General features: G+C 47.4%; 1 protein-coding gene across 1 annotated transcript in view; it reads right to left on the bottom strand.

The window, feature by feature from the left end:
- LOC139050435 (excitatory amino acid transporter-like) overlaps nucleotides 1–18,369 on the bottom strand; it is a 217,440-nt gene that overhangs the window by 133,089 nt on the left and 65,982 nt on the right. The gene's annotated exons all lie outside the window — the stretch shown is intronic.

The raw sequence follows: 18,369 nt of genomic DNA on the forward strand, positions 1-18,369 counted from the left end.
CAAGACCATCTCTTTCGGTACAGCCGGCGACGCAACAAGTTCACGCTGCACGGGGGAAGCCGGCAAAGGGAAGGATGCAGAAGACGAGGGGAGAGTGCGGAGCCGGGAACTACCGCACAGCCCGGCGATTCGAGTTCGAGACGAAAATAAGAGCACGGGAGGAACGGACAAAATGGAAGCGACGAGAGGAGCAGACGACAAGACAGAAATGAAAGCAGACGACGAGTGGAAAACGTAGACGACGCGCGGTGAGGTAGGAGCGGTGCCCGTCGAGATGCCATTAAAAGTCGCAGCCGCTCGTTCCGGCTCGGAAAAGGAGCGACGCGCTTTTAATGGACCACGTGCACTAACGTCACTCCCAATCCGAACTCGCTAGCAGAATGTCCTTTGGCGCGACTGAATGGTTCGTTTATTGTTTTTTTTTTTCATTCGCATCTTTGGCGTGGCGCAACATTCGTTCACCGCCTGCGCCACAGAACTGGCAGTGTTAAAAAAAAAAGCAAGTTAGCAAATAACACGTCGCTTCCTACCCGACTGACGTTATTGTTGTCTTCCTTTTTTTCTCCCCCGCTTTTTTTTGCCACCCTCTCTGCCACCAGAGTCCGCGAGCATGCGTTTTCCGGTGCTTCCCGCGCGTGATATGAAGTGATCACATCGGTGCTGCCATCTGTTGACGTCTCGCACAGTGAGCGTCAATCCAAACCAAAAGAGAAGAAAAAAATTGCGCCTACGTTAGAGCGGCATGCGAAGTCTGCGTTTCGACTCGGGAGCCGCCAATCTCGTTGGCCACACTTTCTTTGGCGCTAGACTTACATTTTAGATTCGCGTGTAGAGCGTCTAAGCAGATAAACAGCTTAGCTGCGGGGAAGGAGAGAAGCTGACGGCGTTGTATGCATTCAAAGCGTGTTCTGCTGACGGAGAAAACACGTTTCTAAACAACTTGACGTCTATTTTAGTTTTTTTTGTTTTTGCTTATTCTTCCATAATGCAGTGCATTCAGATTTCACGATGCAACATACGGCCCTAAAATGTAGCTCTCGAGGCGCAAGGTCAAATGAACGTATATTCAGGGTTCGATCTGATGAAATCCCGCTAAATGAAACCTTAACGAGCCATACGATATTGCGTAAAACAGAGTTAAGGAAACCTAAAATTCTTGTTGAACGATGGTTTTCAGGGCATTGTCTTGCACCTCCAGAGTCGCATTTTGGGCGCGAAATACTCACCTTTTTTTTGATAGCGGGCAAACCACTCACCTAAACGCCGCTTTATTTCTAACATTTAATTTATTTTTGCCGTTTACTCCCCTGGCGAATATTTGACACACTATGAACTTGACTGTACGTCGAGGGCACGGACTCTACACTCTTAGCACATGATGCATATACAGCGGCACTTATTCTTTTGCCTTTGCGGCGAATGCTTTATTACAAATACAAGTGAAGTTCTAACAACAGAAACAACAGCGACGAAGATAATAATAGCAATAATAACTATTTACGACAGAATATCATAGTCGCAAAGTTCATTTACGTGGTGAGCACGAGTGGTGGCTCTAAGTGATTTAGAAACTCGGCTTGCCTTCATTAAAGCAACACATCGTTTCCAATATGCCATAAAATTATGCCAGCTGCAATTTTCTAATTTCTATTCAAACTTAATTTCTTGTTTTTGCACTGCTCCATCTCCTTATCTCCTTTCCTTTGCTTCTACTTTATTCTGTCTCCGAAGGCACTGTCACGAAGTCTATTAAGCATGGGAATATCGTGTGTGCGTTCGTGTGTGCGTGCGTGCGTGAGTTTTTGCCCAAAAATATTTTAATAATGGCATGGAGCATATGGGGCAGTGGACATGTACAGGTAGATTTCCTAATGAGGCTAGCTTGCATGACAAGTCATAATATCTAGGTAGCGAACGAAAAAAAATTGTAACTGACATTTTATTTACTCCCTTAGGATAGATGTTTAATCACAAAATTCAAGACGAGCAGAGATAAAATCACGTCTGCTTAGCAGTAATACCGAGATTGTCACTACTTTCAAGACATCCGATCCTAAAATGTGTTTAGAAAAACGTTGACGTTCCACCAACACCTTCCAGAAAGCATTCCTGTATCATTTCCGCAGCATAGCCAATGCATGAAAGTGTAATGCAGATTAAGCAGATTTTGAGGACGAATATCTCGTAAGTGTTGTTAGTTTCAGAATTTCTAAGCAGACCAGCGACTGACCGATCTATGCCTCGAGAACTGCATAGCAAGAAGCAGCTAGATAGTGATGTCCTGACTTCTCCTATTGCAGGAACATGTGCGTGAACAAAGCCTCAGTGGTGTACGTTATGTTGATAACATACTTTACGTCTACTGAGCAAGCACCGAGGCTGCTTCGCGGCCCAATTTACGTGAAACCTCTGCTTGGGAACACGGCAACAATGTTTTAAAGCGCCATCTTTTCTTAGTTCGTTGCTCAGTTCCGCGCCGTTGGCACCGTCTGCTGCGAGAGAGGTGTGTGAGAGAGGCGAGGGAGGCGCCATAAGGTGTTTCCATTGGTGGAAAAGCACGCGATGCTCCGTATGCTTCCACTAATGGTAAAGGAGTGTTCGGTGACGTGACGCAAAGCTCGGTTACCTGTAACACCACCAGATGGCGCTGCCTTCCACGCATCACCATCGTTCGCAATAGGGGATCAGAAAATTTGGGCGTCGTAGTCATAGTGTTTTCTTTTTCTGTCTTTTTTCATTGTTTAACCTAGGTAGGATATTAGGCAGTACAGTAGCAAGAGCTTGGTGGCGCAACCAACCGCCCCGTTCCAAAGGGGGCGCTCATAACATCCATCCATCCACCCATGCACGACGGGCAGCACAACCCACCAATCGCGCTCGCCGTCGTCATTGCATCGTGATTGTGACACCGTTGTCAGGCCACTGCCTTCATTGCTACGCCGTCGTACAGTCGTCGTCATTTATTTGTTGTCATACCATCGTCCCGATGCCGTCGAACTCGTTGCATCGTCGTCATCCTAATATTGTCATCATATAGCAGCTGTCACGCCACATTAGTTGTACTCTTGTCGCCATCCAATTGACCTCATGGCGTCGTCGCCATGATGTCGTCATTATACATCGTCATCATACCAATATAGTCAATGCGACGTCGTGATACAGTCACATCTCAAGATCATCAATGCGACGTCGTGATAAAGTCATGATGCCTTCGTTATAGCATCGTCATCATTTCAAAATCGTCAATGCAATGCGATAGAGCCGTCGCGATGCCGTCGTACTCGTTCCATCGTTGGCATTCCAGCTTCATCGTTCGACTCTCGCCATAGCGTCATCATACAGCCCTCGTCGAGCAGTCGACGCCGCGCCATGCTCGTCCTACATTAGGCGTCATCCCATTGCAATCAAGCTGTCGTCGTCGTATACCGCCTTCGTCGTTTCACCGACGCCATTCCCTCTTCATTCCACCGTAATCACACTGTCATTGATTTGATTTGACTTAATTTGACTTGATTTGATTTGATCATCCAATAGTGATTATAACGCCGTTGCCATGCCATCGTGGCCACCGCGTCGTCTTCATACGGTCGTCGTCGTGCATTTCTTGTCCTAACATCGTCATGATGCTGTCGTGGTCATTCCATCGTTGTCATTCCAGTTTTGTCATCTGATTATCATCCCGCCGTCATAGTCGCGCCACCGTCTTCACACACTCGTTGCCATCCCATTGTCCTCATTTCGTCGCCCTTTTGCCATCGTCGTAATGTAACAATCTTGATCGCATTGTCATCGCAATACCACCTTCGGCTAGGCCAGTGTATGCCCAGCAAGCCGGCAAGCGCTTCTCAAGCGTCGCAGAAGAGTGTAGTAGTTTAAACATAAATACTATAATACGTCCTTTACACTGAAATGTCATGGAGGAAGCAGGACTTTCAGACCCACTAGATATCTGGGGATCTCGAAATCGAAAACTAAAACGCCTAACCTGCACCCACAGCCTAACACTTAAACATTCACGTTACACACTCGTAACCATCCTGTGAGTTATTGTTATATCGCTCCCGTCCTTGTCATGGAAGAGATCCAGGGCTGCATACCATGCCTCGGACTTCGCGATTCTGACAGGATGAGCGGCGTGCCAAACTTTCGATGGGAAAACGGGGAAAGGCGCGGGCTGTCCCAGTAAACTGATCGATTGGCTTATTGTTTTTACGGATTGGCGGCTACGCCGTCGGAAGATGCGAGACGCTGCGAGAGACGCAGAGCACGGGCGATGTGACCGATGAGCGCCCCGATGTCCTCGAGCCTTCAGAACATAGTTCTTTCTTCGGGGTCGATGTCGTTTTGCGTGGAAAATGCACGGTATTCTGTGCTTGGGCGGCCTTTCCATCATTCCTGACGTGGGGAAAGTAACGGGCCTGTGAGACCGGTGAATGCCGAAACAGTGGGGCTCTTGGGATCATTATCTTTCCGGACAGTTTGCTGTGAAAGCGGTGGAGCGTTGCTTTTTCTGTAACTGTTCTATTTTACAACAGCGACGTGACATAACGTCGCATCAGGAGGCCGTGCAAGCGCTACCGCGCTCCTTGAGACCGACCGGCCTGTGTGAACGCCTATGATTCGATCGCCTTTTCTGTTGCCTGTTTTCTTTCTTTCCTTCTTTTTTTTCTCTTTTTTTCTTGTTCCTTTTTTTCTTTTCTCCTCTCGCTTTTTGTCGTTTTTACAATTCCTATATCCCCAACCCCAGTGCAGGGTAGCAAACCGGAAACTAGCCTTTGGTTAACCTCCCTGCCTTTCCTTTCTCTCTCTCTTTACTTCTACAGTTCCTTGTGTATCAGATTTTTAAAAATATTTCTTTCTCAATTTTATTCCAGTAATGTTATAGAGTGAACTCTCACTTGAGTGAACTTCAAGGGACCGAAGGAAAAAGCTCGCTTAACTGAAAGTTCACTAAACTGAATATTCACTAGACCAGCATAAGACATGGCATGCATAGTCAAAAGTTTGAAGTGCAATTCATGGAGCAAAAGACATGGCATCCACAGTGTTAGAAATGTGTGAAATGGAGTTTGTACATATCAACAAGTACAAGGTTCATAACAGTTATAATGCTGCCTTTCTCACTTAGAAAAAAAAAACTTATCTTCTTTTGCACTTGTACTTTTAAAGCACAGGAAGTAACAAAACTGTCCAAAGAGTCAATGTTTTTGTACGCTTCTTCTGGCACAGCTTGCTGTTGACACAAAGTCTCTCAACTTTCCAATGTACCCTACAACCTCAGCTAGAGGGCTGGAAACTGGCTCTGCAGTTGCCTCTTCTTCGTCTCTTCATCGTCTCTTTTTCGAAAGAAAAAGACGACGACCATGCCATGACTAGCCGGTCGGAAAAAAACACACACCACGTGGTTTGTGGTGTGACAGATCGCCGCTTTGCTCTGGCGACGTTGTAAGCGCCAGCGACGTCACTTTGTTCATGGCTTTCGAGATTACATGCTTGCTCGTTTTGTGCGAGTAATCTCGGAGGCCATGTCTCGTTGCCGTTCGTTTTCCGCGCCGCCGGTTTGCCCCAGGGGTGCTGTAGCGCCAGCGACCTTACATTGCCGCTGGAGCGGCAGTTTGATGAGGCCGGGCATCAGTTGTGATCGCAAAAATAAGCCTTGGTCCTCTGAGCGAGTTCGTTAAACTGAAATATTGACTGTTCAAAAATTCGTTTAAGTGAAACATTTTTGCATAGAATCTATAAGAAAAGTGCCGGGGATTTTTAAAAAGTTCGTTATTCTGAAATATTCGATAAACCGACGTTCGTACAACTGAGTGTTTACTGTACTAGGAGCAAATACCAAATAAATAGCACAATATGGTGTCCCAAAGTTAGAAGGAACTCCCTGCGGTGTCACCTAATGAAAAAGGGGTATCATTACATTGTAATTTGAATCAGTCGATTGTTTAGAGAAATTATACGTAATTTCATATAGGATGTAGAATACAATGGGACACGGAAAATGCACAAACTACATCAGGAGACGCTAATAGATGCACCCGCACGGTGGCGCGCAGGCGCGGAGAACAGCGCCAAGCGTGCGGGTGTGAGGGTAGTGTGGGAGTGCACCCTCCTTAGAAGTGCTGTTTCCAAACGCCTGTTACCAAGCCGAATAGGATCCTTGTTCACCAGGAGGAGGACACGCAGGGCCACTTTCAAGTACACCTTGACTAGAACTTTGGCTTCTTTGTGGTTGCATTCATTGTCCGGACCATCAGCGGAGGATGCTATCAGATGATCAGAACCAGGATCAAAGCCCTATGTGGGTATATACTGTATAACCTCAAGCGCAACCGCATGAGCAGTTTGATTGCCCTGGATGCCGGCTTGGTCGGGTATACAGTGCAGGGTGACTTTGACTCCGCTCTACTGGAGTAATCGTCTTTTGGTGTGATTATGAGTCTAGCAGTGCGGCTACGAGAGTGGTACAAGCCAGAGGCGCGGACCACACCTTGACAGTCAGAATATATGCGAATACACGTTATCTCACGACCTGCGTCTTCCGAAGCCGTGGTCACGGCGCACGCAAAGCTGCGGTGTGTGTGAAAGCAGTGAAAGCTGTGCGCAGTGGGGCCCCACCTTGACATCGCCTTCCGCAACCACCCAGTCTCGTACACCGATATCTGGCGGAGACAGACCTGGGCGCCTATGGGTGAATTCCCTTGCCAGATATGTTCGCCGGCGAGAGAGGGAAAAAACTTTATTGTACAGACTCGTAAGGTTCCCGAAGCTTTTTGTCCAGGAATAATAGTCCCTTAGTAGGCGATGCCTACTTTGTCACTCTGCACTAGATACCACTCAACACTAAGTGTTAATACAAAAAAGCACCTCTTTGTTTTCTTTCATCTCATTCATTCATAGTGAGGGTCTCAAATTTGGCAGGTTTGAAGCGATTAGGTAGCATACGAGGGTGCATTAGCCATGTGCCTGTCTCCTAAGTTCAGGTGTTGCGTGACGCCATCAGTAAAAAAAAAAAACAGTGGCGTTCCACATCCACCCGCTATGGCCACGAGTGATGGTGGCTAACGCTGCCAGGGCTAGATACAGTACACATAAGTATCCAAGTTAGTGGACGGATTCATGGCTATCGCTGTTACATGACTTCTAGTGCATCGCGCAAGTAATGCGAATGTTGTGGGGTCGGTCCCCACCGGCGACAAGTTATCTTTTCATCCAGTTTCATTTCTCTTTTCTTCTATATACTCTCTAATTCAATATCAACCACAATTATTTACATTATATGTTCGCTCTATATAGTCGCTCATGTGATTTATAACAACCATTCTTTACTAAAGCAAGCATGCTTCTTATTACGTATATATCAATTGCACTTGAGTCTGCTCCGATTTCTGTCGACCACGTTTGCTGGCTATGCCTCTTAAGACGATCTATTCTGTTCGCGTAGCCATGAGCTCTCGGGTGATGCATGTGCCACAAAGGCTATCATAATAAAACTTAGCAATAGATTACGAAAGTGTAATAAACAAATGCAAAAATCTCGATTCCGCCCAACAACTTCTGCCCCTACGTTTCGTCTCTGCGGGTGGCCTGAAACACCCTTCTTCGCACAATCGTGCGTGTCAGTGCTTCTTATTAGACGCGCCCAGCCTGTCCGTGTAGGTATTACCATTTGCGGAATACCGGAACATCGAAGACGTAGATGCGAGAAACATGGAGCAACAGTGCCGGCAGCGCCATCCAGGGACGATTTGTGCGACCATAAGCGTTCTTGTCTTGCATACGTGCGCTCGTAGAACGATGACAAGAATGTGCACTGTACGTGGCTGCGGACGCTCTGCACTAGCAGCAAAGCAGGCAACAGAGAGTTTTAGTCTAGGGGCCTACTGCGCATGCACAGACCCATACGTCATAGCCTGCGCATGCGCAGTAGCATAGCTCCTAGTTCTTGCCTACGGAAGCCGCTTGCGTCCCCTATTTTAAAGCTATATAATGTTCGGTCACTGCAATGACAGCTTCAGATGCACGCTTTCGTAACTAAAATCCGCGTGGCGTGATGGCACCTCCTGTGCCGCAAATTGTCATGTCATCTTGTTGGAAATATGGAATTCTCATTTATTTCGTGCTATCGTTCTCACCTAATTAAGAAATGAAATGATAAACCCCAGATATTTGTTGTTTCACTAATCACATCACATTCAGACCAGGCGTACCCCGCATCACGTTGCGAACTACTTAACATTGCGACCTACTAGCCTTCGCTAGAATACGCATCTACATTTGGCATCCCCATCATGTGACCTGGACTAAACATCTCGAAGCAGCCGAGAACAATGCAGCACGGTTCATCCTGTCATATTATGCGCGATTTCAAAGCGTCACCAAACTGAAAGAGCCACCCTCAGAATGCCATCACTTGCCATGCGCAGAACATTTGCTTAAATAACTTTCTTTTTCACGCCCTGTACCATAGTAATAAGTCGTTTTCCCGCTCACATAATTCTCGAGCACATCACATCTCGACTATAGGTTACATCACGTTTATAAAGTCAAACCAATTTTTGCTCACACTGAAAAATACCGGAAATAACATCTCGTATCAATACATAAATGGAATCAATTGCCATGTAGCATTGCCACTATCAACGACTTTCAATCATTTCAGTCAGTGCTTCACTCCTTTTTTGAACGTCGGGGCATTTCACAATAGTTTTCCTTGTATTCGCTACTGCTACACTTGGCATTGCATCCTCATAATCATTGAATCGCCGTATTTGCCTGCATTGTGACTATATTTATTATTCTCTATTCACCCCCCCCCCTTTCGGGCCCCTTAGGGTATGAAAAAAAGCTGCATCGATTCACTACTAACAGTTTTGCTCAATTGTGTGATAGGGGAAGTGAAAGTATGTAAAACTGTGGAGAAACCAGCGACATATGTGTAACCAGCATTCGCAACACCGCAATCAATCAATCAATCAATCAATCAATCAATCAATCAATCAATCAATCAATCAATCAATCAATCTTTTACACCTGCTACATAACGCTGCCGTTGCTGAACAATTATTGTGGTTAGTTTTCCGCTGTTGCACATTTGCAAGATTCTACATTGAATCAAATACCAAGTGGCGTTGGATGTGTTCAACAAAATTAGTTTTTGTTTTTTGTAACATGTTTTGAGTCAATGGTTCCGTCTGTTTTTTTTTCTGTATATTTAGAAGCAGGGAAATATTTGGTATGCAATCCGATATTCTAAGCCCACTTTTCTCCAACGTTCCCATTCGATACAACTTGTTAACTTGCCTGTTAGAGAACCCGCTAGTTCATTCGTCGGCCGAATTAATAAAGTGCGGTCAGGAAAGATCAAGATAAGAAAGGGCCTTCGTCTTATAATCGAGTGGAGACCTTCCCCCAGGGTGTACTACATCTTGCAACTCAATTGGGTAACAAGACGCCAGCAGACGAAGCAGCGCAGCAGCACGAGTGTATCGCAAACACTCACCCCTGTTCGCTTGGGCCAGGACACGCATCAGGTGCAACTGAAAGCTGTCAAATTAAAAGCTACGAGGAATGAGGCGGTACCGTACGGGATACGAACAAAGGAGACGCAATCTTTTCGGCAAGTCCCCAAAATGGCAGCTACGCTCCCGATACACAGCGACAAGGGGCGCGCCCAGGAATCCCGGTCGGCGAGATTTACAAATTAAAACTCGCGAGATCTGCCCGCCGACGAGACGGGGGATAAACCGACGCGCGCGAGATCTCGTTCTTCATTTGCATGCAACCTCCAATCGCGGCTATTACGCCGCGGGGCACCTTCCCGCACGACGCAGCGCGCGACTGCGGCGGGTTACGCGCTTGGCGAGCTCGGTTAACCTGCAGAGGGCTCCCCGACAGATTCGCGCACCCATGTATACATCAAGCGACGCGGGCGAGTGAAGCGAGAGCTCCGGGGCCAGCGAGGCGCAGAGCAGTAAATCTAGCGTGGCCAACAGCTCGGACCTGCCCGCACGCTCGAGTCCGCCGCGGCTAGACGAAGCCAACCGAAACTGCCGCCGAAGCTTGGCAACGCGGCAAACTCCCCACCCCGGACGACCACCATCGCTCTTTCCCTCTCTCCAACACACACACACACACACACACACACACAACACGCGCGCATACAAACTTGGCGGGCGTGCATACGCACGCACTGACACGCACAACAAAGGCGCGCACCTTCGCCTTCGAAACTGGCACCGCGGACATGCTCACCGCCAGCTCCGACGCTCGACAGGAAAGCTTTCCCTCTCCGCTTTCTCCTCTCTCCACGCTCGCCTTTCCCCTCGCTTCCTTAGCCGCCTTTTCGTTGGGGATTAAAAATGCATGGGACGCAACCCAGCCGTTGCCAGGGGCAACCGTGATCAACCGAGCGCCTCTGTCGACGGCGACGACGCCTAGCGGGGAAAGGAGGAGGCGCCCCCGGCACCTCTCCTCGAATGTTGTGCGCGTACAATGCGGCGCACCTTGACGAAAAAACAAACAGGAAAAGCGTGCTCTTTATAGTCGGCAAAAAAAAAAGTGTTAGGTTACCATGGCCGAGTGGAAGGTGTTCGTGAAGGATCCTAGCTTGAAAAATGCAGCGAAAGGCGCGTGGAGAGAATACTGCAGCTATGTTTTTACGTATCCTACCTGTGGTAACTACTACATTTTGATTCTACGTAATTCATTTGCACCTGAGTACACGTATTATGCATGGAGTTTGTGATTGGACTGTCTTCCACGTTTGAGGACATTCTACTCGTTCCAGAAGGCTCTCGCTTCATCTGTAAGATATGCCAAGAAGGGTAGGGCATCATTTGTAAGAAGGCATCATGCGTATTTGTTACCGTTGTCAGGAATGGGGGCTCAATCCCATCGTTCATAACCCGTTGTCAAGATTGGAGTCCGGCATGAATTAGAAAGTCACATGGCGTCGTCCAACTTATCCACGCTGAGGACATTGATGAAGGGAAGGACTGCTTCTCATCAAGAACGAGGAATATGGGTTTATTTACACTATCTACATGCAGTTCATCAGTCTAGCATGACTGCGAGAGAAAAGTACATCAGTCTAACATGACTGCTTCAGAAAGTAAGTCAGTCTAACGTGACTGCTTGAGAAAAGTGTTCTGAGCAGCCGCACAACAGCGGTTTATAAACACTCGGTCCTCCCCCGATACCCCGGTGATGGAAACGGCCGTCCAGTGATCGTAAGCAAGTCGCCTCTTTGCGGGACGGTTTACAGACACACACTCTCACACACACTTCCTTGCGCGAGGTTCACGGTCCGGAGCCGACGTCAGACGGACTTCGTAGAACTCGGGGCTTGTGTCAGGAAAGGTGCCTTTTATTCCCCGAGCTGACCCCTGCAGTGCTGCCGGGTGCCCATTGTCTTGCATCTTGGACGGCGCGTGGGAAGGAGCCTCGAACTACTTTCACGCGAGCACTCCCCCGCTCGCGGCAGACCAGGGCGGCGGTGGCGGGCTCAGTAACAATAGTTGGTCCGCTGATCGCATTCAGTCACAACGGCGACGAGGCTAGAGCGTAACGGTGGCGTTCCAAGTAAGGTTGCCGCCGCTGTCGCAACTGGCTGGCAAAACTTGCACCGCATCTGGGCCTTTCTTAACAGCGCCTCCATGTTCTTAACACTGTGCGTTATCGTGCGTGAAAGCATTTAGTTATTTCCGGACTTCGCAGTTCTAAAACATTTCGCTAGGCCTCATAATATGCTGGCATAATAATTCCTGCGTTTTTACATTTCTATCGGGCAAATTTGCCACTATAGATAGTGCGAGGAAACGAGGGAATCTTCAACAACATGGGAAATGTTTATAACACGGAATACGAGAGTTCACGATGAAGACACACTTTAACGTTGAACATGACATATATTCGCAAGCGGGGAATCGCAAGGAACGCATGTCGGAATGTGACCTTGAACTCGCGACGGGTTAACTTACCTAAGTGCCAGGCACAACATCACACTCTAAGAACAGTTTACACCCTTTGGAGTGCCCCTTCTGCCACACAACAACAATCGTCATCTGCCTTGATGCATTTCCTTTCTTTAACGCTGCGAGCCCGGTACTTTCCAGTAACGAACGGCATGCGCGTTATCAGCATGATAGCATTTCCTGTCGGCAATGCTTTATTTTATTTTGGCTAATAAAAAATAGGGGCAAGGACCTTCTGATTCACCCTCGTATTTATACTGTTCCGCAACCCACCAATCTATAGATTAAAATAATGCTTTTTTGAGCGCAACAAAATTTTCGCATACAAAACGTTCGAGCTCTCCCACAGCATAACTTAAATAGATTTTTTACTCAAAACAGGCTTGTCCACACATCCATTGTTGAGATACTCCTAACGCTCGCACGATATTGAAATTCATCAGCATCATTCGAGAAAATCATTGAGCGGTTCCTAGGCAACTGCAGGAGCAACTGAAGTGCGGTAAAGTTCACATGCAAAACGTTCGATACGACGCACGTGATACTATTGACGTCTCCTGTGTCAACGGTGACGGTCGCATTGATCTGCTGCTTATATCTTGCCTATTTTAAGCAGGTGTTTCGAAACGACGAGGTCAGCCAATTCAATCTCGCGAATCCTTTCACTTTTGACTAGGACCACACGACGTGGCAACCCATGTACGCCGCGGAACTAGAAGAACGTGGGTGAGGGGACCGAAAACAGAGTGGTTGAAATCCAAACATTGCTTTACGAACGACTGATTAACATGCTATACGATATCAATCAGTACACTCCTCTGGAAGCATTATGTATGCTTGAAGAAAAAAAAATAGGGTCAATTTTCTTCACCCACCTTTGATAGGTATCATTTCAGCTGCACCAATAAGAAAGAAAGAAACACGCTACTGGCCGGAGGAGTTTGTCGTTAACCATGGACCTTCGTATTCCACGACAATCGTATTGCTCTTCGCCTTTTCTGTTATGTCTGAACTGTGTGAACATGTCAACTGTCACGTCAACTCTCAACTGTCAACTGTCAACTGTCAACTGTCAAATGTCAACTGTCTGAAACATGTCTGAACTAGCGGCACTGAAATGAGGACCTTTGAGCTTAGAAGAAAACTTATGAAATGTGGGGCTTGGCGTCCCGAACTTGAACTGTGAGGTTGGGGGGGGGGGAGGGGTGGCAGTAGTGGAAGGTTCCAAAGGCGCTTCGACAACGCTTAGAATTTCTCTCTAATTTTAAAAAAGCACAAAAAGAAGTCACAGGCCTGCGGGATGCACGCAGCACAGTCACAGCGTAAGCTGGAGGAGTGGCTCCATACAGGAGCTCCATTTTCGGCAACACGCACTACACGGTATACGCGGCGAAGTCTCTTCGCGTCGTTTCCACGAGAAGAATCTGAACTGTCCCCCAGGCGTCGAAGGCAAGCTGTGGCTTGCGCTGCGGCTTGCCCTGCTCTCTAAACAGCGGTCTGCTGAGTCCGATGTTCCCTGGTTGCAGCCGCGCTCGTGGTTCTACGATCCGCTTCTTCAACAGTGGTTCGTACCTTGCCAGGAGGTGCCATAACGTGTACCAAATAGTAACCACAGGTATCCAGACTACGCGGCTTACATATCACAACCCTAGACCCATGGCACGATACGATGATGTTGATGATTGTCATCTGTAAGAGGCATGCGGCGCGAAACGACGAAGACTACGACGAGAGGAAAGCGTTCGAAACGGCACGAGAGCCTGAGGGGAAAGTTCCGGAGGCTTGAAACGCGCGACCGAAGCTGTGATCGGGAGAACAGCAGCGCTGAGCTGGCATTGTCTGCGTGGCTCTGGCTGGAAAAGGTTGTCTCGCCAGCACCGTGCTGGCGATTGGAGCCGCGGGTGTACGGTTCCAGAGGCCGTGATAATGGCATCACAAGGCGTAATCGCCGACCTCGGACTTGAGGTCGACGGACTTGAGTGCCCACTGAGCGATCACCGAGCGCTGACCGATGGCGCAGCAATCACCGGCCGCCATACTGTCCGAGTATCGCGTTTCAATCGCTGAGCACTGTACCTGGGGTGAGAAAGGCAGACGGCCCCATCTCAAGTTGGAGGGGCACAGGGAAGGACGCGGAAGAGAAGGAACACACAGAGGCGGAGAAAAAGGGGGACTCTGAAGCAGACGTAGCGGCTGTGGTACAAACAGGAGCAATAATTAAGGGCACCAATCCTTTCACGGCTACAGGGTACAGCCATTAATGGATTAACTACAACAACATTAGAATTTAAAGAATTTCAGGCTAAAGAAAAGTCTACACAAATGTGTGAACAGAAGATAGGAGGAATTGAGAAGGAAAAAGAGCCGGACAATAGTGGAATTTGTGAAGAGGAACAGCCTATTGTACCTAAGGTGTGTGTTTAGTTCTGGTAGGGAAGTACAACAATTGATGGTCCCAGAAGAGCTGAAGGGCACAGTACTAAAGATGGGGAATCACTGTGTAATGGCAGGCCATCAGGGAATAAAGAACACGTTAGGGAGGATCACGGAAGAGTTCTTTTGGATCTGGTTGTGGAGTCATGTAACACGGTATGCGAAATCATGTAATGTATGAAAAAAGACGGTGACCGAGAGGCATGTGGGAAAGGAGATAGAAAGTGGGGAGAAGGAAGAGAAGCCCACAGTTGAAATGGTGACTGCCGAAGAGAATGACAACGAGGAGGTGCAAACTTAAACTGATAAGAAGATCATGTGGCTAAACCCTATTCCCCTGTCTTTTTTACTGTTCTATGGTGAGCCTTAATGCGCAGAGTTCGTACATTGATGAAGCGTCGGAAGGAATGAGGAGCTAATAAACTTTCCCTTTGAAATTTGTTCATAGAAGAAGTAATTATTTGAGATGGTTCACGCACACGCAAATCAGTCATTTTGAAGTTAAAAGAAAAACTGCGCCAGGAAACTCAAGGAAGAAATAGCAACCTTCCTTTATGAGCGGGAAACCCTGAAACGAGCCTATTTTGGAGATATCTTTAATGTCATGGTGCAGTAAGTGACACAGAAAGTGGTCACGCTGGATGGGACTGTTGACACGTTTTGCTGCTCCCTCCAGCTCACTCGGTAACCGGCTGTGCTCTCCTTACAATCGGTCGTTGTTAGAAAAGAATTTGTACTACATTTTCTCGTCGGTATTTACATCCAAACTTGGCTGCAGTGTCCAGGACCTTCATCATCTTCCCCAGGCTCTTCGTTCCTACGTGACTGGTCAATGATATTATTTAATGCATTGAACGGAAAAGTGTACTGAACACCTCTTCTTTACTAAGCCAATACTACATCAGTTCTTTTTTATGTATTTCCTTTCAGTCACTAAATTGTTGTAATTTATTAGGACTCTGATGCATCAGAAGTAAGAACTGCATTTCATGTCTTCAAATACTATATACAGGTGCTTAAGTGCAGTGGTGTTGTGGGTGACAGTGAAAAATAATTGTTTTTTTTCTTTCCTCGTGCAGAAGCTGGTGAAACAAATTTCTACACATTCGTACTTCTTTCGTCGCAGTTGAACAACATTGCAGATGTAATTAAAATATGTCAGATTTGTTCCGCGAACAGACAAAAACTCAAGGAAGAAATACCAATGTTCTTTTATGAACGGGAAGCCCTGAAATGGGCCTATTTTGGTGATGTCTTTAATGTCATGGCGCAACAAGCGACACAGAAAGTGGTCACGCTGGATTACGTTGCGATGTTTTTGTGGTCACTCCAGCACACACTATGACTGGCTGCACCAGCTGGTGTCGCAGCATAGCAAACGACCAACCGAGCCGTATCGAGCGCTATGACGTCACGATGTTTTGTACAAGCGCGACCACACTCTGCGTCAGTCGTCACGACCCACGTGACGTCTGACGGGAGGCGAAACCAAAATCAAGCAGTTCGCTAATAAAGCTAATAAAATAAAGAATTGATTTCTGTGGCTTCGAGATCTAAAGCGCTAATATAACGTAAAAAGAAAAAAAAAAACAAATAAAACGAGACGTTGAGGATTTCCTGTCAATGCTCCTCCCGAAGCAGCCCCGGGAAGCTGCCCGAATGCCGGCACGCACGGCTATAGCTCACTAGAATTGTCCTGTAAAGCTTGCTTCTCCTTTGTAAGAAGCTTTTTAAGGAGAAGCCCACTTTTCAACGACCGTATCCGCAACGACCGTATTCCGCATCGCCAACGCATTACCAACAATGACGACGATAATGATATAAGCATCCCATTTGAATCGAGGTGGTGGCACATTCGTTCTTGAAAGCATTATGGCGCGCTTCAATCTTCAAATATTGTCACGTTGTAGTGACAGTGAAGCACAAGGTAGCAAAAACTGCGAGTCACGAAACTCTTTATCGGGCGAACTTGTGTCCAGCAAAACAAGCAACGCACAAGCACAACGAAAGCGGCGAGCACATTCGGCGATCGTCGAAATCTTATCTGAGGATCGAGCGCATCGGCTTTTACACATGACTCGTCGAACGTTCCAGCGTAATCGCTGGTGCCCGTGTGCCTTTAGAAAGTACTACACAACTCGTGTCACAAATACCATCTGATTACGAAGAGTGCGGTGACAACAGACAACCGATAGCACCAGCGATAACGTTCGAGAAACTTCCCATACAGAAAGGCGCATCTTGCGCTGAGCGACAACATTGCAACAAATACTCTCTCGTGAATAACTACAGCTGAAAACAAACATTTTCGCGTGACAATGACCATCTCTTAACAAGGATCGTTCGGATACTGCGAATGGAACACGAAATCGAAATGGAAAGAATATGAATACGAAAGTCCCAAAGTTAGCGCTGGTAGAACGGCTCAAGGGGCACAACATGGACTACTTTAGGTCATGAGTGGGGCGGCAGTGATTGCGCAATCCCGTCTGGCCCGTCGTTATATGTAACCCTGTCGCACGGGCAAACTACAGTGCACTTTGAGCAAGCGCACTTGGTGCTTGAGCAAGTGTCTTGGTGACGCGCTACTGCACAAGAAAGAATAGTGTTCTTCCCAACTGGTGACGATGGCGATCGGGAGTCAGAAGGTAAAGCATATCAATTTCTTAACTTAAAAAATTCACGAAAACAGCGTAGGTCGCCAAGGTGCTCTTCCCAGCGCCGTACGAGCGTCTTGGTTTCTTCCTCCGACCACGTTGCTTTTTTCGAGGACTCGTGGCCATTTTGTACAGACAAGCGATGGCAGCGATGGTGGCTTGACCGGTGCCAGTCCAGACGACACTTTCCGCCAAACAACTGTGCGGCCATTTCTCGGCGACACCGTAAACAGCCCGAGAGCGAGAGTAGTTTTTCGCTGTGTTTGTTTTTATTTTTTGCAGTGTGGCACGCTTTATTAACTTGTAACGTGAACAATCAAGAAAACTGTTATTAAAGGTTACTCCTGACTCTGGCTTCAATACTGATTCACTTATTTTTCACTCACTGCTAACGAGGCTACAAACTTCGCCGCGAAAGAAATTCAACGTACGCACTCTTTGCGCGAGGGCACTCTGCAGTAAATGTCACAAAGCGCCCCCGTGCGGCGGCCTGCGAATGACACAAGCGGCGAAACGCGCTTCCTCAATGCGCACTTAAGCTTGCGCGTGTGACAGGGGTAATATCCCACGGCGCCAATAGGCTGGACGATCCCGCAGGGTCCGAAATACCATCGCGCTAATTTGGACCATGCAAGTTATACGCCTGTCAATATATTTTATGCTCTGAGGGGCATTATCCACCGTAGAACGTTCACTACATTGCGTGTTACCCCATAGGCTGTGCGCAGCCAACATTCTCTTGCTATTCTCCGCCAGCAGTGTCTATTATGTCGCCCCTGCCGTCCTCAATACCTAACACCTTGGTCAAGCCTGATGCTTTCACATTTATCGCCGGACGCATTCTCTAACAGTCTGGCAGAATGGGCTCAGTTGTTGCGTCTCTTGTTACACCTAGCCGCGTCAAAATAGACGCTCAATAAGGAAGTAACGAAAAAAAAAAACACCGCTATAACTTCGTCCTCAGATTGAGATGAGACTAAACAAAAGCTGATTTCGCCGCTGATCTCTTGCTTTTGCGATACAGTAGTAAGGGAAAATTCTGATCAAAGTGGGAGGACAGAAAGCCATCAATCACACTGTCACAGTAGCTAAGGAAGGAACGCAAAGCCTGTAAATTGTGCTATAATCGTGTTGAAAATCCCGCAACCTTCATCCGCACGTCATAGGGCTGCGCACTTTCCAATAGCTATTTCATAACGTACACAGCAGATTTGCATAGTAAATCCCAGGTTGCGACACTCTGCCAAGCGGGGGAGCGCCGGTGGTCAATGAAAATGCCCCAATATAGGTGCACCTTTAAGTAC

Source organism: Dermacentor albipictus, chromosome 10, assembly GCF_038994185.2.
Source record: "Dermacentor albipictus isolate Rhodes 1998 colony chromosome 10, USDA_Dalb.pri_finalv2, whole genome shotgun sequence".
Lineage (NCBI taxonomy): Eukaryota > Metazoa > Arthropoda > Arachnida > Ixodida > Ixodidae > Dermacentor > Dermacentor albipictus.